At 40.4% G+C, this 23,455-nt stretch overlaps 1 long non-coding RNA gene across 2 annotated transcripts; it reads left to right on the forward strand.

Annotated features, from left to right (window-relative positions):
* Positions 1-17,295: 17,295 nt before the first annotated feature.
* LOC115604663 lies at positions 17,296-22,295 on the forward strand. Of its 2 annotated transcripts, XR_003990367.1 has the most exons (4): positions 17,383-17,468; positions 18,372-18,577; positions 19,391-19,874; positions 19,962-22,295. It is a non-coding gene; the product is annotated as an uncharacterized LOC115604663 (long non-coding RNA). The 2 variants fall into 2 exon arrangements; XR_003990366.1 differs by having other exon boundaries at positions 17,296-18,577.
* The last annotated feature ends 1,160 nt before the right edge of the window (positions 22,296-23,455 follow it).

The following is a 23,455-nucleotide window of genomic DNA, read 5'->3' on the forward strand; positions in this document are numbered from 1 at the left end:
ACTGTCAGAGCAGTTCAGTTCTGTCTGCTACTAAACACACATGTTCTTCATAGCAGTTACCTTCAATTTAAGACAAGACAAAAAAGTGGCTTTGCAAAAGCTGTGCACACTTCTGCTGCCCCCACAACACATGCAGGTTGGCTTACAGCATGATGACCAGCTCACTCTATAGTCTTCCTCTAGAAGCCTCTCCAAAGCACATCAAATCTTCTATCCCACTTCCAGAGAGACAACCAAGCAGACAATTCCAACTAGTCCAGCTTCTAGAGTAGTAATGGTCTTTTATACTTGGTCTTCTTCCTAGAAGTTACCTTTCTCATAACTAATGATATACACTTTTCTATACAATCAGATGGTATTTTCCTTTATTACATTCTCTCTACAGTGCCACTAAACTTATACTTCTGAATTCAAACAGTACATCTACATCTTGCCAGTGTTATTAACTTTATTTATTATTGATCCTCACAATTAGAGTTTTAAAATTTCCAAACAATTACTGATTTGTCAAAAATGTAAATAAATAATGACCTCAACAGATAGAAAATATTACTAAAAACCCCAAACCATATATGGAATCTGGTCATTCCTATGTTGAGCTGCTGTATCTGTGGCTTTATGATATTCCACCATGCAGAGTGGCTAGTGACAGTGGCCTCCAGAATTCCTGCTTTAGAATTTGAAATTATTTGGGCTTTCAGGGCTGCCCTATTTGCAGCCACAGAGCTCAGAAACCCATAGCCAGAGCTGTAGCTCTAACTGGAATAACTTCCAGCTCAATGGCAAGGAATCTGGAATCAAAAGCCCCCAACCTCAATCAGAGGTACCCAGGTTTTCCAAGCTCTCCAATATATGAAAAGAACTACTTTCCTCGTCTCCTGTCTACTTCTTAGCCATCTACTCAACAGTCAAGATTACTGACTGTGATAAATAAACTAAAACATATATATTTGTCCCACAGAAAGCAAAATCAAACATTTAGCCTAAACAATAAGAAAAAAATTAAGTGAGCAAAATAAATTACAGTTGTCTGCTTGAAGATATGAAGTTACAAGGTTCACACACAAGCAGGCATATGCATCAGTAGGGAGAAAAGAAAGGTATCATCAACCTTATCAGTGGTTTAGCTGAATTCAAAGAAATATGCATGGACAAGATCTGACCTTTTTTTTTTTTTTTTTTTTTTTTTTTTTTTAAGTCCATGACTTCAGTTTTCATCAGTTCATGTGAAGCAGGAAGAACTAGAGAACTAGGAATGTGTTTAAACTAGGAAAAAGTTATCTTTTAGAAAAGGAAAAAGAGGAAAACATTGAAGGCCAATATGAAAGAGGAATTGAAAGAGGAATGATTGATGAGATTAATAATTCTTGCATAATTAGTAAACATTTTAAAGTATAATGAAGAGATGACTATGAGCAATGTCAGGGTATCTGGGGAAAACAATTAGAAGTGTAGCATAACAGTAAAGGACCAAAGGACAATCCAGTGAGAAGCTCTCCTCAACAACGACTCCAAAAGCAGGGAGCAGGATGGATTTGTGAACAGTGGGAGGGAGAACTTCAAGTTGACAGTAAAGGTACATCTGGATCTAGACCTCAGCCTTGGGCTCCAGTCTTCCGACTTCAGAAAAGACACTGACCACCTACACAAGTATGAATCCTAAGTATAGCAGGTTTCTACAACAAAAAGCATTGACAGCAATGACAAGGACAGATACAGGTGAGAACATACCCCAGTGGGTAAGTTTGGTTTACCCATTCTCAAGAAAACCAGAACATTCATCAGAATTATCAAGCAACAAAGAATTTCCTCACACAATGCAAAATTAGCCTCTGAATTTCATTTCCATGCAATACTATTTAGACGACTGATTACAGGATTTAATCAGGCATTTGTAGAGATGACAAGCATACCCACTTTATAATAGTAAGCAACAGAATACAAACAGAAGCTTCAAATGTAATACAAATTCTCAAACTGCAGGACAATAATAAATTTCTAGCAAATATCCCAAAGAGGAAGGTTACCCTGCATCTCACTGCTACAGTTTATTGCCTTGAAGCAGGAAATACTAGATATGGTCACGAACAAATCAGATGCGAATGATCTCTGCCCCAATGAACATGAAAAACAGTGTTCCTGTTTGAACATTATTTTCCTCATTCCTGTTCTTTCTGTTAAAACAAAAATCAACCAAAACTTACCAAAAAAGAAAAAAAAAAAAAAAAAAAGATGCATTGCAATAGCTGAAGATTATTAAGGAAACAAACAATGAAATGTTATTAAGCCATTCAACAAGACTAATAACATGTGAAGACATCAAGGTTAATATAACAAATGAAAATACAAAATATTAGATAAACCAGGGGCTTAGACAGGGTAACTTAGGTAACTGGAATAACTTTTTGTTCTAAATACCTCATTTTAATATAACTAGAAATAATAAAATATAAAGCCACATTTTGAATATGTTTATTAAACACTTCACCACAAAAGAAATTAAAACATTTGCAAAATTACATGAGACATAATTAAAGCGGTTTCAAACAATTTTGCCCAATAAATTTTTGCTTATTCCCATGTTCACAAAATCCTAATTTGACTTTTAATGAATAAAAATTAGAAATGCTTTCTCCAAAACAAATCATGTCCTGAATCTCAAATTATGCTTACACAGCCTATACTGTGTGTAAAGAAGCAGATGAAGGAACCACTAGACCCTTAAGTTGTTCTTTTCTTTGATCAAAGTGATATTTTGTTAGTATTTCCTTGAATGGGCAAATATTAGCTCACATCTTTGAACACCACAGCACAATCTATTTACTGTATAACATTTTTATAATTTTTACTTTTTATTTTTTGTTTCATAAAACATCTCACAAAGAAACATTAATCAGTCTGAAATTCTCACCATTGCCAATTTAATAAGGCTTCCATGGCAATATATTCTACCTCTTTGCCTATGGGTGTTTTCACTGAGCCCATACTTTGCCTTGAATATCCTAATTCTTCCCATAACTGCCCTAATTCTTTGCAAACTTGAAATACCACAAAAGACATCAATTATATCAAACCATATTCCAAACTCAGTTTCAGAAAGAAGTAGAGCACAATGCTGACAGCTGAATGCAGAACCTAATATAAAAAACTACTTACTTCTCTTTACTATACCAGATGATGCCCATAGCTTAAGGAAAACTGAAGGGTGTTCATGCGGAAACTGCAGTACCTGCTCAGGTCAGAGAAAATGAATGGCAAATGCTGTGTGTTACACAGTATTGGTGAAGCAGACAAGGTATTTAAGTCCTTCACCATCAAAAAGACAACCCTAGAAGCTCAGTAAAGCACAAGTCTTAGAAAAAAAATCAGCAGTAAAACCTAAAGGTGTCTGAGACCAATCTCAGAAACTGTCTCCAGCGTAGTCCAAATTACTGGGACATCAGGAGGAAGGGTAAAGATCGGCAACTAAATCAGTTTTTTACAGATGAACTTAGAATCATATAGTTTGGAAAAGACCCTAAGAGCATCAAGTCTAACAGTAAACCTAACAACTGCCAAGTCCATCTTGGTACTATTCTTCCGTACATGCTTATGTTCTTGGCATTGTACATTTTGGTATTTAGCAGAGCAGACTTTTGATAAAATATAAATATAAATCCTTGGTTTTACACGCAAAGGTTTTATACTCCTCTCTTCTGTGCAACAAGGCTCATAGATTATCAGCCTCCAAACTCTGCAAGGGCAAAATCATAACTTGCTCCGGAAAGATCAAATAGCAAACAGCTCTTTGTTCTTGTTCTACCTTTTATGCAGCACCTCAGTTCAAGGGGAAAGATGACATTTTCATTATTAAAATAATGCTTTCCGTCTCCCCTGATTGAACATCTATGTTCAAAAGATGTTTGTAAAGGACTTTTTTCAGGAAATCTTCAATAAACACACTTGAGATGCTCAGTAGAACAGGAAACTAGCATATACAAATAAATATTCATATATTTTATGACATACACCAATAATTCCTTACCATTGCAATACCAAAGTCTGTTTAGAGACATATGAGTATTTCCTGTTAACAAGAATACTGGAGGATTTTAACTGAACTGGAAAAGCTATACAGCACTAGAAGAGATTTATGGCAGTGTCATACTGCAGAATAATATGGGTTTATTCAGCTTTTTATTATTAATCAGCTTATTCCATGTATGACAACCTAGAAATGAAGTTCCCATTTGACATTGGCTTCCTGCTTCTAAGGATGAGCAGGTGGACTTGGCAATCCTTCCTAAGCATTGTACTCACGTAAGTGCAACTTTTCCCCTAGAAGAAAGTGCCTCTTTTTCTTCTAGCCATATTTTCTAATGAACTATTAAAGTGAAATCTTGTAAGATTCCTGCGCACAGGAAAGACTACAGACCACAGCGTTCCAGTGTTTGAAGAAGACGACATGAGAGAGTTCAAACTGCAAAACAGATGTCTGCTGTGATCTTGCACCAACCACACCTCTGTCCCAGTTTTTTCACAAGATAATGCCTACCTTGCTTTAAAGAAGGAAGACTAGGTTTTATAAACCACTGCTGAAGATGATGAACTCTAATGATGAGTTAATGAATTCAAAGTTCTCTCTTCTGCTGGACAAAGCAGAAAATATTAAGATTTGCTCAGGAGCATTTCATGACTTTCTTTGGAAATTTTAATATTTCTGTAATTACTTAGATTTCAGTAACACCTCCCAGGTGGCAAAGCATTTTCAAAGCACAGACAACACATCTGAAGTTCACAAAAACAGAAAGACTGGAATACAAAATCAAAGTAGTAAGGATTATTCAGAAAAATATGTATTTTAAACTGCCTGGGAATTAAAGTACAAAGCACAATAGCAGCATTGCTGCTTTAAACACCAGCTTACAGTAACAGCCCCAGTGTTTAAATCCCTCTTTTTTAACAGGTGATCCTCTCATTGCATCCCATGCAGCATACTAACTCCCTTACGAGAAAAAAGAAAGCCAAAATTGTGGCTGTCCCAAATGACAACAGCACAGGTAACACACTGAATTCCTACTTTCATCAGATTCAACAAAAAATTCCCATCGATTTCAGCCAAGACGCTACCCTGTTTTGTACAGTGGTAACTTCTGCTTCCAGGGCTATTATACTCAAATATGTATATGGGGAAAAAAAGTTTGTGATTTTCTAGGATCCACACAAAATTTGGAAAAAAAATAACTCTGTGTTTTCACTCTTCCTCCTGCTACGATACGTAACAGCCTTTCCATGACAATAAATCAGGCACCTCTGTAAATGCAGTGGGATTTCAGACCTGTTCACGCAAATGGTACAAGTCACTTTTGGTGATCAAACTGCCTGTTCAGAGTATACCTTTATTGCATATTAAATGTTCATGATGTAACATTTTTCAATGAGTGGAAAAGATGGTTTTCCACCAGAAGAAAAAATATAAAGCATCTTGCAGTTACACACATTTAACTTCTCTTCCAACAAAGAATATGAGGAGTAAGTAAAGGGATACCACTAAAGAAAAATATATTTTACATCTTCTCTGGGAAAAAAGGCTTTTCATAAAAAGAGGGAGAAATTTGTAACATTGAAATACCTTTTACTGGCATTCCCTTCCCCCACAAAACAATATTAGCACATATCACAAGAATGATCTTTCATGAAAGAAAATAGAGTTTCTTTTTAGAAATATTCTTTGATACACTTAAGCATGTAAGTTATAAGCCTAAATTTAAGCACGCTGACTTCAAAAAGGTTATTCATTCTCAAGTATCTGTACACACAAGCAGCAAAGGTTTCAGCGCTCTTGATTTAGACATCTTTTAAGATTGGCATCAAATATACTGGGACCATGTGCATTATCCATTTATACAGTTAGAGCCTAACAGTTTACTAAGTGTCATAATCTTATCCAGAAAAACATGTGCATATTAAATACTTTCCTGGATTAGGGACTTCTTGCAGGATAGTTTGCTGGTTCAAGCCTGTCATGTGCGTGATCTGCTGATAAACAGATCTCTTTGACATATGATCAATTCGTGACAAGTTTTTGTTTTTCTTCTAGTCCTTAGTGTGCTATCGATTGAGGCAAATTATTAATATTTGATTAGCAACTGGAATCCACATGCAAATAAGATAATTTATGTGTTCAAAAATACCCAAAATCATTACAACAGCCTAAAAATTGTTCTGTTTCAAGAATACTGCCACAAACCATGACTTTAGAACAACCCCAAGAACAGACCTTCACTTATGCTCCCTGTGTAGCGTATTTTACTAAGCACAGCAATGCCACAAAAGGTGTATTTTTTAAATACCATTAAAATGCTTACTTTTAACTTTGCAAACCCTTAAAATGCGTGAAACCCTGAGCATCCTAATTGTGCAGGAATAAGCCACAATTCAGTATAAACTACACAGAAAATTACAGTACTTTCATATAATGCATAAAATCCAGAATTTGCCAGTTGGACATTTAGAAGTTTCACATAAACTACAGAATTTCACAGTTTCACATAAACTACAGTTATCACAAAAAATATAGAATTTTTGTTTTAATAATTTAAAGCAAAACTAAACAAATTACAAAAAGACACTTTTATGTAATTCTTACAGGCAGTTTAGTACTAAGGAAATAATAAAATAACACTTGAACAAGTCAGTTAAAGGTTCCTCTCCTTCAGAGTGTCAGCCTAAACACCAAAAGAGTTGTTCAGTTTCAAATGAACAGGTCCACCATGCTATTTCTTTTTTATGTTGACTTCTTTCTTTGCAGTTACAGGAAAATTAAATTATGCCTCATTACAAAAAAGGGGTCAAAAAAAAGTACTGGCCAACCCTAGTTAGGCCAAAAAAAAATACAAGGAATGATGGAAAAGGAAGGAAATGTCAAACACCAGCCTGATGTTATATTCTAAAGCTGGAAAGACAAAAATATTAAAGACAAGTTTTTCAGATGACCTGGGACTCCATAACTCAAACTACAAGGACATTTCCTACATTTAAGCCACCTACTTGAGGTCATCCTAAAATTCTCAGAGGCTGTGTTATTTAAAATTACTTGAATCACTTCACAAGAAACATATGTGTAGGAATATGGTTTCTGACACTACTTACCCAGTAACCTGATCTTTGATGAAAGCAGAAAATAGAATATAGAGCCAGCAGCTGAACCTTCCTCTTTTCTTCAGTTTGAACAATTTAATGACAGAAGGCAAGTCATCTGAAAATTAAGGCTGGTTTTATATTAAAGTGTTCTGAAAAGCGAGGTCAATTCACACTAAATATTTAAACAAATAGCAGTGAACACATCTAAAATGTGTTTAAGCAGAATGCTGAATTAATACAATATATACTATTCATTCTTCGGGTGTTTTTTTTAAGCAAAGACATAAATAGAGGTATCAGCACATGTCTGAATCTGTGGACGAGTGAAAGCAACACCTTAGATAGGAAATTTCAAAAACATTAGGGCTAGTGCACTAGAGACAGACACTGGAAACAAGAGAGACCATAAGAAAAGCCTGAGTTAATGCCTCATTTTTGTCAGCAGCTGTAATGACAGGAAAGCTTGGGAATACTGAAGCCTTGTAATATTCAAATAAAGATAACATGAAACTTAAGTTACAAGATGTGTTTGTTCAATAAGCAAATGTGAACACACAAAAGCCACCAGCTGTGTTTTAACACTTTGTGTTGGGGGGTGAGGGGGGTGTTCTACCACTAACATTCCTGAATTAAGTTATTCACTCACAAGAGCTACAAGTATAAAGCTACCGAAATATTCTTATACACTATCCATTTCATTCTTTCTCTCCCCTCTTCACACACCCACCCACACCCCAGCTGAAAGCATTTAATCAACTGCTTCACTTTTGACATGCAAATCTTGCAAGTTTATCTGGCTCCTGCACATTTTGTGAACAGTCCTACAAGAGGTGAAGTTAAAAGCGCTAGAAATTATCATTTCAAAATACATTTCTGTAAAAAGGGGGACACATTTTCTAGGTCCTGCGAAATCATGATGTATGTAGAACCTTTTGCAACACAGTTCACTTAAAGCCTATATCGTACATATTGTTTACTTGGTTTGGGAAAGGTTAGTATTAAAAAAAAAAAAAAAAAGTAGTAAATTACAGGTTTCCCAACAAAATTGGAAGTGTTACCAAATACATCAGGTATTTTGAAAAGGCTCAGACTCAAACCTTCTCACTGCATTCAAAAACATTGTGATGGATTGCAAAACCACCAGAAAAACATAAAAATACAAAATAGTAAAACTAGCAGAAACACATGAAGGAGGCAACATATTTTTGGGCAATAGTTTCTCTGACTTTTCAGAAGAAACCTTGGACTAAGAAACAGCCTCCACTAATAGCTACAAGGGCTCAGTAAATTTGCTGGCACAAGTGAATTAACCCCAGAACCCAGCAGAGATGCATCCATTTACCAGGCAGTGAATTTCACTCCCCAGAGTATTTTCCATGTGACTACCACTCTACTTTCTGCCCGCTGTGTGTAAATAATCCATTCCTAACACAAAAACAACCCAAACACTTCACTGAAATGCCACTGAAATTAAATTTTTGTCAGCATAGTAAAACAGTGTGTTTATTCTGCAATAGCCTCATCTCGAACTCAGGTCCCAACCCTGTCATAAGGAGCGTGGGTACAAGTGAGGACAAATCCTGTCAGTTATCAATGCTTAAAAGAGATTTTTGAGAATGAGGAGTGTAGCAGCCAGCTTGATGCAAGGAACCATTCTTTGCTTTGCTCAGATGCCAAAAAAATCTCTCAGGAGAAGCAGCACCTGTGACCACCAGCTACTGATCTGTAGTGAAGAGGAGCTGGTAATCATAGTGAAAGACCAGCAGCAGCAGGGAAAGCTCCTCTTTGCCACAGAAGTGCAAAGGACACAGTATCTGGTTCACAGAGATGATAATTCAAATAGAAAAGAATAATCCAAATAGTCCAAAGGTGTGTTACTCCTAATTTAATAACAACTTTCAATAAGGCTTTTTGTTGGCAAACATCATTGCTCTGAACTTACAGGCTGCCACTACCCCAAGGACTCAACACACTTTCTTTCCTTCATACCTATGCAGAACACAGATCCCACAGACATTTTTGATCACTGGAAAAGGATTTGGCATGAGGCTAGCTTGTTACTACAACACACACACAAAAAAAAAGTGCCAGTTACTGTTCCCGTCTGCCTCCAAAAGATTGTTCTCATGAATACTGTCCCACTGTAGAAGCAGCTAATGTGACAAACAAGCACTGGACTATGGAACACCTGGTCTCCATCACAGGCAACTGTAGAAAAGCTGGCATTACTTCTGGCTCTCTAATTGATATCCATAGAAACAAAAAGCTTGAAACATGAGGAATCATCTCGGTGTATCTGGCTCACTTAAAACACTTGCTCCAGTCACTGATATGTTCTTCATTTTGTTGGTTAAATGTAAATGTGCTGGTTTTAATTCACACATTACAGTGGGGGACAGAGAGATCACATCTCACTGTACAATCACCTACCATGAAACTGCTTCAGGAAGAAAGTGCTGCACTACATAGTGTGGCTTAGTAAAAAAAATAAACGTTTTACATAGTGTTTGCCTTCCTAGGAAGGACAGTTATTGGGAGGACACATTCTGGCAATACTTTATAGTGTTCAAAATGCTGTCTGCTAATAAGGAAACATTTGTGTTCAGTTACACAATATTCAATTAGCATTCCTCAAAATGGTGGCATTAACATTCAGTCTCATTCCACTGGTAAAGAAAAAATAATTATGAGTAAGTTTCATTGACGGCTATTTTTAACTGCCACCATTGCATTTCTATCTTTACATTTCAGGGTATATAGAAACTATGTTATTTTGAGAGAAGACTTAAACTTTGGTGAGACAACTCCGGAACTCCCTAAATGTCTGTGGGACTCCAGTATGTAAAGAGGATGGTAAAACTATTAAGATATTCTCTGCAACTTTCCCTGCACAGTAGCAGAATCTTCTCAGTAACATTGTGCACTGACAGCAAGACATTAAATAAGGCATATAAAAAAAAAAAAAAAAAACCCAAAACCATCCAGACAGGCAGGCGGGACTGACCCATTCTCAATTCCTGTAGTAATTTCCAAGGAGACAAGACAACAACATTCCATGTGAAATGTCTCAGTAACCAAGTTGTCAGCCCCTGCTTATCTGTTTTTCTCCTTCACGTGTTCTCTTCAAAATATTTCAATAGTAAGCAAGGAGCATTTCTTCTAACTTGTGATTAGCAAAAAGCAGAATTAGTACTGATCATGAGTAAAAAAAGGAAAAAAAAAGGAAAAAAAGGAAAAAAAACCAACATAAAAACCAATCAAACATTAGATCATCAGCATCATTCGGAACCATAAAATCTGGCCACCCTGTACCACAGGACATGCCAGACTGGTTTTGTGTTGCCCAGTCCACCCAGCAGTCTGTGCCAGCATGAAGAAGGAGGAAGGAAAAATCATTGCAGTGATACAGTAATCAAGATTACTTGTATGCAACATAAATGTTACTATTTTACCCTGAATTTTACAGGGTGTCATGCTCATCTTGCCAGGCTGAAACGCAGAGCAGGTGATCACCGTGTCCTCACCCACACAGGATGCTGACACATCTTGTTAGGCTGTTGTTGCGTAAGTCAGGATGGACAGTATTCTTGAGATTTCTACGCGCTTGACAGCCATTCAAATGGCTTGTGAAAAACATCCAAACAACCCCGAATTTCACAGCCACAATCATAAGACCCTTATAGACAACTGCTGACTCAGCACATCCTTTTTCAAAAGCACCAGCATGATTAAACAGCTCAGATATGAGCAGTGGGGAGGTGTACTATCAAGCCTTGCCTACTGCAGCCACTTGAGCTCAACAGTCTTGGCAGCTCTTCATGGAGAACCTTGAGCAGTGGCTGCTTTGGTAATTTTGAATCATACAAAAAACAACCCGTAATAGGGATATAGATATGTGTTGAGATTCAAGAAAAGTTGCCTACACCTAAATTGTGTTTCAGGTTATGCCTAATATTTCAGCACACAGAAAACTCTGATCAAGAACTTGTGTTTAGAGCTTATACCCTTCATGGCTCCCAGATACTCACAAAAACAACTGTGTCCATCACTGGCAAATATTGCTAGTGCTTCAAATTCTGTATGTTGCAATCAGTGAAGACCGTATCTTCATGAAGATTCTGCAACATTTATCAAATTCTTTTAATACTTCAGGTCATAAAATGCTGTTAATTTGGCTGTACAGATCACAGGAGATGTAGATGCTTTTTGCTTATTTCTCAGTTCCTTTCATGCTAAAAGGACACCAGGGAGCAATTGTTGCCTCCTTTCTATCCGTGTTAGAGCTCTCCTGGTCCCAGCTGGTTTCAAGAGAAATGAAAAAACTGACAGCACCTGTGTCCTTTGCATGCTGATGAAACCAAATCTAGAGTGTCATCTTATCCCAAGCTGGCAAATGGTCTTTACTAGTGTTCCATTTAGCAAATAAAGACCAACTATCCAAGATACAGTTCAGTTAGACTGAAGTGAAAAGAGACAGAAGCCCTGACAAGGACAAGATACATACCATTTGCAATTAGTATTTTGTTATCAATGTGTCTTTTATTATTAGTGTTTTCCAATTTGTGATATAGTTCCAGATGCTACTAGAGGACTGGAAGGCAGCTAGTTAAGCCAGCTTCTGATGTTAATTCATCAGTCAGATACGGTGATGTTTCCTTCTATTTTTGTCCTTACCACTGTTATTCATGCCTTCTTCACCTTAAATCTAAGCAACTACAGCATGCTTTGCATAGTATAACTGACCAAATGTCCCAATTGTTCATGCACTAGATAAACCATCTGAACCCTACAGTAAGTCTCATCACAAATGGTTTTCTGCCATACGGTTTATACTTTAACTTTTCAAGAGGCATGTGACATAAGTGAGAAAACAGATAAAGGCAGAAAGCCTTTGCACAAGGTTTCCAATCCTAGGTCTCTACCTCTCACTTTCTTCAGTTTCTGAGGACCCACTTAAGCTCAAGAAGGAAGAGATTCCTCTTGCCTTAATAGGCCAGAGCTCAAAATACAATGAACAGTCATGCTCAGCCTTTTGTGTTGAAAATACAAACTAATTTTTAACATGCACCTGGAAAGAGTATGAAGGAAATCCTCTGTTAAAGTGGCCTCATTTGATCTGATGTATATTGCTAACCCACAATAACACAAGTAAGTGCAATAACAGGCCCATACCTCTCCCTTATCTGAGAAACTGATTCTCTTCCAGTTTAAGATGAGCAGACAAGCTCACACAGCAATCACCTCAGGGATAGATGCTTGTTGTCAGAACATCCTCCACGAGAACATGCTAGTTTTGTATTCGAGGCAAGATTCATAAAATACTTGCGTATTTTTTTATCCTTGAGTCCTGGGCTTTAAAACATTTCCTAATGTTGTCTTTAAAATTCCTAAAGTTCACCTACTTTCTCTGACTGTCAAGAACTGTGACGACAGACGGAAGAGCAGAAAACAACATATTCTCCCTCAATATAACTGGGCTACCATGCTAAGCATAGAGGCAAAACAACTATGAAAGGCATAATAGTATCTTTTTTTTTTTAATCAAGACCAAAGTATACTTAGATGCATTCTTAAAATTAATAACCATGTACATTAAGGGATCTCAAGCAGTCCCATAGTGAACATACAAGATACACAAATACTATTTTCCATACTCCTGTCAAACTTCATCAGCTATAAAGCTGAAACAGGAGTTCCATAAAACACTCCCATTTAACTTGATTGGAAGGAATATTGAACAAAATTAATTCCAGGAGCATTTTTCTTCTCAAAGTATTTGCTTAGATGTCACCTCAAAAAGTGTTTTAGGTGGTTTATAACAAGATTTGATTTAGCATCTTAGGCAGAAAATTGGGGAGGGGTGAAGCATGACCTGAATTTTAATCACACTGTCTAATACTGGTAAGTCTTCACATGTCATGTTCAAAATGACAGGGTTTACTGCATCACACATACGTTAGATTAGTTCTACTCAACACAGAGCACAATTCCTGTCCCCTAAAGGAGAGGCCTCCTTGTGATAATCGTGGTGGTGGGAGCAGAAGTGACACAGACACTGCAGAGCACTGCTCAATTACAGAGCAGGCAGTAGAAACCCAGTAACTGCTGCAGTGTGCACAAAAAAGCAGCTATCCACTTCCTATTTTAAATATGGTCTCAGCCTCTAAAGAACGGCACAATGTGATTTTTCAGTTGACGTAAGTATTCCACACAATTTCCACAGTGAAGACATCTAAAAATACTTGTTGAAATACCACTGATTGCCACCCCTTGGAAAAAAATCTCCACAAAGCAGCACTCTCACAAATGCTAAACCCTGTGTGCACACACACACTCCAAGGCTTGAAACATTAACCTAGGTTATCCTCCTTCACTCAGGGTATCAATTATTGCCAAGGTGAACCAACAGTGTTGACAATTTCTCTGCTACTTCATTTCAGTAAGAACAGCCAATTTCCATTAGCAAAATCCTGGTTGTGTCAAGTTCTTGGATAACCTCCATTTCAGCACATGACTCGTAGGAACAACAAATACAGGCTAAGGTAGGCATTCAGCATGGAAAGGGGACTCTGAAGCAAGGAAGGGGCAAACAAGGATACCAATATACTAAAAAAATCTTGCTTGGAGCAAACCTGCTGTGTCTGCACAAGGATATCAGCATTCGCAATAACCCAACAGCTCCTCATATTGAAACAACAAAGTTCCTCAGATAGTTTTTTGAGTCCTCACAGCCGAAACAGGCTGCTGCAGTAGCACCACCATCCAGTTCTTGACATACCAGATGAACTGAGCATCAGCAGAGATACAACAGCCTTGAGGTGCTCCCCAAAGCAACTCTGCATTGGTTTGGACAGAGATGAGAGTATCGGCACCCAGTGAACCCTTTACACTGCAGCGTCTCAGGAATACAGGAAATGTCCACACAGTCCCCACATCCTCTCTAACAAGTCCACCCACCTCTGAAGCCTCACATCTCAGCACCCACAACTGCTATCCTTTCCATGGCTGAGGACACAGGGGCCTAGTCAGCTCTATACAGGTGCATGCATAGGCTGTAGGGCTAAAAGGAAGTCTGTGAGGTTTGAAGGGGGGAAAAGTCTGGGGAAAAGATGGTCTGTACAAAGCACTTGTGGGCTCACCATAGGGAAACCTTTGCCTTCCATCACTGGAGGTGCTTTTCCCAGCACCTCCAGTGATGACTTCTTTTCCAGTTCAAACCTGCTGCTACAACTAGACTTGAAATTAAAGCTGCACAGGAACTGTTTATTATGACAGGGAAGAGTGGGTATGCACTGTGGATGCAGTAAAGCTGAGACTGAAAGCGAAAGCCAGCAGGAGGCACATGGACGAACCCCAATTATTAAGCTACTCACTTGTTTTCTGAGGTTTTGTTTGGTTTGGGGTTGGGTTTTGGATTTTTTTCTGGTGTGGGTTGGGGTTTTCTGGTTTGTTTTGGGTTTTTTTTCCCTTTTTCTTTTTTACAGTCTGCTTTGGGAGTACTCACCACCAAGAAACTTCAGCACTAAATTAACTGAGCAGTTTCACGTTGTTATATAGCAAAATCAATACTAGTCAGTCCTGCTGGTGTTCATGGGGTTGAATAAAGCCTAACTGCTCTCACTAGAGGAAAACATTGGTTTAAGCAATCAGATTACACGTACATAAAAATCAAAGAAAATACACACACATTAAATGTTTCTTATTCTTATATTCTATATAAGTATTATTATCCAATATAAACATGCATTTGGGATGGATGGATAAATGGATATTTTATATCCTATATATGAGTGCGCCTGTATATGTGACATAAGTACAATTTATATTACTAAATATTTCACATCCAATATTACTCCATATCTAAATCACAGAAAATAACCGGCTACGATGTTAAGTATAAAATAACAGCATTTACATTCACCAGAGTCTGCTGATAGCAGGATGTACAAAAAACGTTCTGCAGAGTAACTGAATGGAAATATTTTCTAGAAACAGAAGGGGGGGATGTTAGCACAACTGGCTTTGAACCAGAATTTAACCGTATCTGTAATTGCCTTTTAACTCAATGCCATACTAAACTCCTACATTAGCTACAGATGCACCTTCATTTCATTACTGCACCGGCCATTTTTCTGGCTAGTTTGAAAGCTTTATTTCATCTATTCTTCATGCTCAAGGACTATTATATTCAACACTGATTAACTATTTTGACCATTTCGTATTTTTCCAAGCCTAATGCAGAAAAGTTCCAGTAACTGGAATCCTGCTAAATTACTAGCTAAAATTGAGCAATATACAATGCAACATACTTTAGAAGGTAATCATTTACTTTAGGCATGGAAGAGCTTTTTTTTTTATGCAGTAGGAATACAATAAAGAAAAGCATCAGTGATAAGACTATTAACATATAAAGCTATCCAGCTTCATAATGAAGATGAAAGAGATTTAAGACAAAATAAGAATAAACCAGAATTGCTAACAAATCATCATTCTAACTGGCATTAAACCCATCAGAGCAAAACCATTACCATGACCACACGCTACAGCCTTTATGCAGAATGAAATGAGAAAATCTTTCCAGTTTCTGACATAGCCAGATTAGACCCTTTCTAAAGTTTTCTCATCTGTAAAAGCATCCAACATATTTTGACAACTGTCATCCATTCTATTTCTGCAATTCCTCAGCTACACAGATTCCTGACATTAAGAAATATGACCACAGATTTTAGTAACGATGGTATCTACTAAAGGGAAAGACTAAAAACCTCATTTTCCACAGCTGAAATACCTGCTCCCATTTCAGCAACTATTTTAATGATGTCATACACTTGCGATGAACTTCCCATTAGAGACAGCATTTACTAGTCAGAAGCAGGGCAGCAGTTCTGCCACAGACCTCCACTTCCAACACAAGGCTACAATACTTCCTCCACACAGCAAACAAAACCTCGTCCTTTTTGATACTCGGGGAATTTTTGTCCCTAGCAGTACAGCTATCTATCCAATATCACGGCAACCAAAACCAGACGTCCTACTTCAGGACTCCATATGCTACTGCAGAATTAATGACCTGTAAATCAAAGATACAAGATGACGGGCATACCTGAGCGTTCCCAAGTGTAACCGGCGTACTAGCCTTTTCTCCTCTGACTCACAGACTGAGGACAGAGCAGTAACATGACAATTTCCCATGACAGAAATCCTCTTTGAATAAGTGGCAAAGTTACCTTTTTATTAGAAAAAGCAGACGGTTTATTTTGAAAAGCGACCACAAACCACCTGCCTTCCGCCGATACCAACCCCTTACTCCACGGCTGAGTGACCCAAAACCACACCTCGGCCGTCGGCGGGACCAGCGGGGCAGCTCCTGCGGGCACCGCTCGGCGCCAAGGCGCGATCGCCACCGGTTCGCGGCCGGCGTTCACGGCTCCGCGGTGCCGGCGCCCCCCGGGGAGGCACGGGACAGGTCCAGCCCCGCGCCTCCGCCACGAGTGGCCGTCCGGGGGTTGAGCCACACGCACAGAAGTTTCACGAAGTCACTTCGGAGCCTCCCCCCTTCCTCCCCGGCTCATGTCCCCCGGCTTCAAGAGCCCGGCCCGGGACGGGGGAGGGGGGAGCCAGGCGGCAGCACCCGGAGAAAAGTTAGTTGTTGCGGGGCCCGGCCCGGTGTCGCCCCCACCACCCCAGGTGCCGACCTCCTCCGGCCGCCCCGCGCCCCCCGCTCCCGCCGCAGCAAGATGGAAGGCGCGGGGCCGGCCGCCCGCCCGTCCCACCGCGGGACGGCTACCGCCGTGCCCCAGGGAAGGAGAGGGGGGGTCCCCCCCGCCCGCCCTCCTTCCCTCGCGGTGTCTGCCGCCGCCCATGCTCCGCGCTCACCTCGCTCCGGCTCGGCTTGCAGGCAGATGGGGATGTTCTTCTTCCAGCCCGGCATGGCTCCGCGCTCCCCGCTCAGCGCTGCGGCGGCGGGGGGCGGCTCATGGCAGGGCGAGGAGGCGGTGGCGGCAGCGACCCGCGCTCAGGGGGAAGTCGGCGGCTCCGGCGGGCAGCGGCGGAGGGGCGGCGGCCGCGCGGCGGGAGGGAAGGAGGGAGGACGGGGGAGGGGAGACAGCGGAGCTCCGCCAGCTTGGGGGACGGGAGGGAGGGCGCGGGGTGGGGCGGGCTCGCTCCGGTTCAGCCGGGGACCGGAGGGGGGCGGGCGGGGAGATTGCGAGAGGGGGAGGCGCGGAGCGGAGCCCGGCCCCGGCCCTCCCCGCTGCCGGCAGGTGGGACCGCCCGAGCCGCCGGCCGCACAATGGACGGCCCGCGGGCGACCCCCGCCCGGCCGCGCTCCGGCACGGCGGGGCCAGGTGGGGCGGGACGGACGGGGCGCGGCGGGGCGGGACGGGACGGGACGGGGGCTGTTGCCGGCGCCGCATGGGGCGCCGGCCGCGGGGTGCCGCTGGTCGCGCTGCCGTGCCCACACCGCGGCCGGAGAGGGGCGGGGGGCTGCGGGTGCGGCTGTGACACGCGTGTCAGCGGCAGCGGGCCGTGAAACGCGCGCCCCGGGGCCGCCGTTGTCCTCACGCGTGGACGGGTCTGAGTTTGGGCCCCTCCAGGCGCCCGAAACGCGGGGAGCGGCGTTGGCTGCTGTGTGGATGGAGCATTAAAACGAGCTCCTTCCCCATTCCCGGCTGGCGAGTCTGCCCGCACCCACACGTGCGAAAGCTAGGAAATAAAGAGTTAAAATGGAGGGAAGCTCCCAGGGGCACTGGCAGTCCCTTGATCAAATGTACCAGAATTTGCACCATAAAGACTCCCGGACCCGGTTGTGACAGGTCGGATTTCTGTCATTATTACAGCCAATTCCTTATGACCTTTTGACCAAAAGACCTCGAATCTCACCACTAAAATTATTTCTGACACAGCCATGTCCTAGTGGGAGACTAACGCTGTAGCAATTAAATATTCCTTTTAATTTTTACAAAATAAAAATTCAAAGTGGCAGGTTTGAATATTATTTTAAAATAATGATAGTAATATAAGTGAAGCTTTTTTTCTTTTCCCAGACACTTCTGGGGGTGGACTGCTATATGAGCTTCCTCCTGCCTAGCAGATATGGTGTGATTATTTTTGTATTGTCTGTCATTCCCTCACATTTATAGAAATTATGAATTATGTAATTTTACATGGTCAAACAACTACACATGAACCCTTCATTCAGATGAAGATTTGAAGAGTTTCCTGGGTTTAATTTCTGTTTCCTTACACAGCCTTTTTCTGCCTTGACTTTGTGTTCCTGCATCAAGCAGAATGTGTGTTTTGATACTCGATGAAAACCCCTTGGTTAAAACCCCATTGATGAGAGCTGCAGCTACTGGCTTTTCCTTGATTGCACTTTGGCTGTGGTCCCGTCATCGGAAATGCTGCCATTGCACGTGACAGGATCACCAAGCGGTACCAGTGATCCAAATGAAGAGTAGGCATATCCTGGATTTCTGCTGAATTGAGAGTATATAATAAAGAGTTGCTTTTGCTAGCAGTGCTCTTGCTGCCTGCAAGAGAACAAGTGATACCTGATAGCCTGGAGAAGAGAAGGCTCTAGAGAGACCTTAGAGCAGCATTCCAGTTCCTAAAGGGTGCCTACAAGAAATCTGGAGAGGGACTGTTTACAAGGGCATGGAGTGATAGGACGAGGGGAATGGCTTTAAGCTGAAAGAGAGTGCATTTAGATTAGATATTAGGAAGAAATTCTTGACTGTGAGGGTGGTGAGACACTGGCACGGGTTGCCCAGAGAAGCTGTGGATGCCCCATCCCTGGCAGTGTTCAAGGCCAGGTTGGATGGGGCTCTGAGCAACCTGGTCCAGTGGAAGGTGTCCCTGCCGGTGGCAGGGGGTTTGGAACTGGATGATCTTTAAGGTCCCTTCCAACCCAAACCATTCTATGATTCTGTGATACAGAACAAAAAACAAAAGCACAATGTCAACAAACCAAAAACATTTTACCAAGTTAGAAGTGTCAGACTGGGTTTATGTCAGTTTTGAATCGTGTGACCACTGATATTTTTGTTTTGTTGCTGGGGGGCACTAAATTTGGATTTCCTGCATCTTTGAACCACAGTCTTTTGTACTTTCTTCAAGAAGGGACATGTTTATCCAAATATTTCTTCTTCCTTCCATAGTCCCTTAATATGGGAGGTTTTTTAACTGTATTTCTAAAGAAAAATGTGAGTGTGCATGTGAATTTCTAAACATTATAAAATAAAGATCTCCACTCATTCTTTGCTCGCAGGGCAAAGCTTCCAGAAGATGCCTTTGGGGCACGCAGGCTGAGCAACTGCGCTGCCTGAGGCAGGTTCAGAGGAGAAGGACAAGACTCTGCAGCTGCTCAGCCCAGCAGGCACCAACAAGGAGCAGGTGCTGAAAACTGTCCCAAGAGTTGCTGGACAATACACAGCCAGGAAAGAGGTTTCGAGGCAATGAAGTGATTTAGAAGCTATAGTTCTACTTTTAAAACATTACTTTGGCACTTACTCTCCTAACCTCTGCCATTTCTTAAAAGAAACCCGGGCTTTCAAGTGCAAATGGAATGAAATAAAACTCCAGATGATTGTGTGTCATCCATGTCCTAAATCTTACCTACTACCTCTGATGTCCAGCGTTTTCTCCTAGATTTTCCACTATGAGTGAAAAAAATACAAGCATCGAGCCTTAACATCGTAGTTGTGATCCTCAGGATGATTTTTTGCCAGCGCTGGAATTCTGCAAAATTGCAGGTCAGAGGAATAAAGCAGTAGATTGCTCTACTTTGCAGTCCACAATAAGCCATTTTCTAACTTTCTTTTTTTTTTTTTTCCTTACAGTGCCATCTCTTTGAATGTGAGTAAAAAATCCTTAGGACTGAATGTGGGATTTTTCAGGGTCCTGCAGAAGTCATAAAATCTCAGCTGCTGGTTTGGATTTGCTCCAGAAACGTGTTTCAGAATGAGGGATTATTCCTAGTTTTTTTCTAAATATCACTGGCTTCTCAGGCATAACATTCAACAACGTTCACATCATGGAGTGGAATATGTATGCTTCTCCCTGTCTTATGCAAGACTTTACAAATAAATCCTTTTAGGCAATGATACCCTGTAACCCCCATTTCTGTGCCACAGGAAAAGCTTGCATGGGTGCCTAGCTCAAGTTAATTTAATTGCATTCTCTTACTCACATGAGCTGTTTTACACTGAACATGCTTCTATGTATCCCAATGCAAGTAATGGAAGAAAGGGGTCACCTGAGTTAGATGTGCATTTTGTGCTGAATATATCACACTGGCAGCATGTAAACTTCCTGCCAGTTCTTTTCTGTCTACAGCTTTTTCCCCCGAGAATTTTAAATGAATCGAATCTTGATTTTCAAGGAAGCATCCTGCTAGTTAAAAGCTGAGGACCAGCTCCTTGCTCAGCAGCCTGTCAAAGTTCACCCTGCTGTCTCCAGAAGACAGTACTAGAGAATAGCCCGTGCAAAACAAACTTAGTTTGCCCCCTGAAATTCCCAAGGTGGATACGCTTTCTTCATGTGCCTTTCCTGCATATTTCATTTTGATGCTTGTCTGCATCAAATTCTGATAAATGTATTTACTTACTCTTTCTGGCAAGCGACCTGCAGCCATGAATACTATTAATGACATTCAGCACACTTTGGGAAGCCCATTATCGGAAAGCCAGCTGCTATTTCAGGCACATTAGTTGTACCCATTATCCACACACAAGTCACACGATTGATTGTCTTATGCGTACTCACTAGCCCAGAAATAATGATTTGCCAGTACTGGACCAGTCATGAACTTAGAGCAGTTAGGGGTCACCAGCTCTACTGGCAACTGTTCCTACTGTAGGGAATAAGTGTCCCGTTCCTGGAGGCTTAGGGCCAGATCATGAAATTTATCTGCCTCCTGGGACGGAAGACCTGAGGCCATTGCTTGTCACCTAGTTCTCCAGGCTGTGGAAAACTATGATCCTTCTCCTCCTGAACAGACCTTACACCTAAAAGGCTAATCTGTACAGGATCCAGTATCTCACAGAACATCTGCCTGTTGCACAAGCTCTTGGCAAGCGTAGTCAGCTGGAATGAACAGCAGTGAGATGGAGAGAAGGAAAAAGAACTACAATGCAGTTTTAGGAGTGCCTCAAGTAAGACTAGAGCTGAGTTAAAGTCATTGACACATTACAGGGACAGAAAAGAGGGACTCACTTTTACACCATAAGAAATAATTCCTAAAATGCCTGCAAGTTTTTGAGACACTACATGCCCCAGCATCCCTAACACCAAATATTCGTAACTGTAGCGTGAGGGAGGAATAGCCCTCAAAAGCTATGAGCAGGCTCTGCACTAGGAGTATGAAAGACTTGATGTGCCGGCAGAAGCAGGAGAGTTGGAACATGAAAGCACATGGCCATGTAGATGTGCTCCAGGTGCCTTTCAAGAATGGGACCTCACTTGCTTACATGCACTTACAGTTTTAAAGTTTTACCCCAAATCTTAAAGAAAAGGATTTCCTGCCTGCTTTAACAAAAGCCATAAAGCTGATGCTCAGCTAGAGTGCCTATCAGAAAAATTTTGGTCACCTTTTTCATTTTTTGAAATGTAGATTAAATTTAGTCTTTTAGGGAAATTCAGTATCATTAATGCAAATTTATCTGAATGACACTATTATCTGCATCTCCTCCAATATACAGAACACTGAGCTGATCAGAGAGAGCTTTTTCTTAAGGTATTTGAGATAATGTAATGATCTTACAGAATGTGTTTGTAACCCTTCCACGAGACGAGGAAGAAAACCTGCAATTATGCTTTACAGCAGCAAAGACTGTTACATAAATTGTTTAAAACATTCAAAGAACGTGCAGATTAGAGAGGTATAATAAGTATTTTATCATGAATTTTCTACAAAGAAGACATACTATTTAATATTAATTACTACTATTATCCAATGCTAACAGCCCTGATCCAGAAGAGGATGTGCAACAAACGGTAACTTTAATGATATGGTTAGTTCCACCAATGGAGTGAAAAAAGCTTTCCTGGATCAGGCAGCCCGGCAGGTTCTGTGTAAAGCTATACTCACAGTGACATTCAGAGATTCATACTCTCACTTTAAAATGAAAAGGGTGAAGGTGTGGTATGGAATAAACTAATATGAAATGCCCGTATCTGTGTCTGTTATGTTTCTCCTTTGGACCGTGGTAAGCTGTAGTTTCTTGATAATAAGCACAATCCATTTTTAAATCTTTCTGTTCTCAAACTAGAATCTGGTAAATACCTCACCTTAACTGTCGTGCATGAAGCAGTACTACTTCAGGGCTAAAACTAGCAGCATGTTTCAACTTTATTGTAAAGTCTCAATACTACTAGGTAGTACTGCTGGGTTTTTTCAGACTTAGGAAGTGCAAAAAGAGTCACAAAATACTGATTTCATTTACAAATTAATTGAACCATTTTATATATGTACATTGTCCTGTTTGTTTATTAATATATGCAAGTTGAATAATGACTTATGAGAACTAGCTGGTAATCAGAATTTGAGTAGAGGATTTTTATTTTTCAAAAAAACCCATGAAGATTCTGTGTTTTGCTTATATAGGCAAAATACTTGCGTGCACTATTTTCCTTAAATTTGATTGGTTGTCATTTACTCACTGATCAAATGACTCTGAAAAGGAATGTTGGATATCTACAGCAGAAATAAGTCTCTTCTTAGTTTGACCAAAGTAAGTAATCATCCAGTTGCACTTGGGAAGTACCTATTTTTGAATCCACTGCATTTTACTGCCAGCATTCTTCAAATATAGTAGTTATAATAATAGTAGTAACAATTATTACAATTATTTGCAGTACATTTGTTAAGGGTTACATTTAAGGATCTTAAATATCCTTGCCTTAGCCCTGGCTTGGACAACAAAATGTTCAACTGTTAATATTAAGAATTTGTACATTCGGTTATTCAATCAGGGTTGCAGCCATGCAAACCTGTTAACTGGACAGAAAAAAATGGGCCATTAATTACTCCTGTTAGCCATTTATGATGTGATTATTTTTAGCTGACTTCTTGATTTTTCAATATGTACTGGGAACTCGAATTTTCCTGCTTTCCCTCTTCTTGTCACCCCCTGCTAAAAAGCTTACCACACATGTACTTACTGTACATTTGCTTTTGATTTGAACATTTAGGTGCCTCTTCGTGATTAACATGATCAATTGTAATCACAAACATTTTTTTTAGCCATCAGAATAGTAATTTACATTTGTGTAGGAAATCCAAAGCAGTTCACAGACTACTGGTATAACTGTTTATAGCTACCAAAAGTTAAAA

This window comes from Strigops habroptila, chromosome 3 (assembly GCF_004027225.2).
Source record: "Strigops habroptila isolate Jane chromosome 3, bStrHab1.2.pri, whole genome shotgun sequence".
Classification (NCBI taxonomy): domain Eukaryota; kingdom Metazoa; phylum Chordata; class Aves; order Psittaciformes; family Psittacidae; genus Strigops; species Strigops habroptila.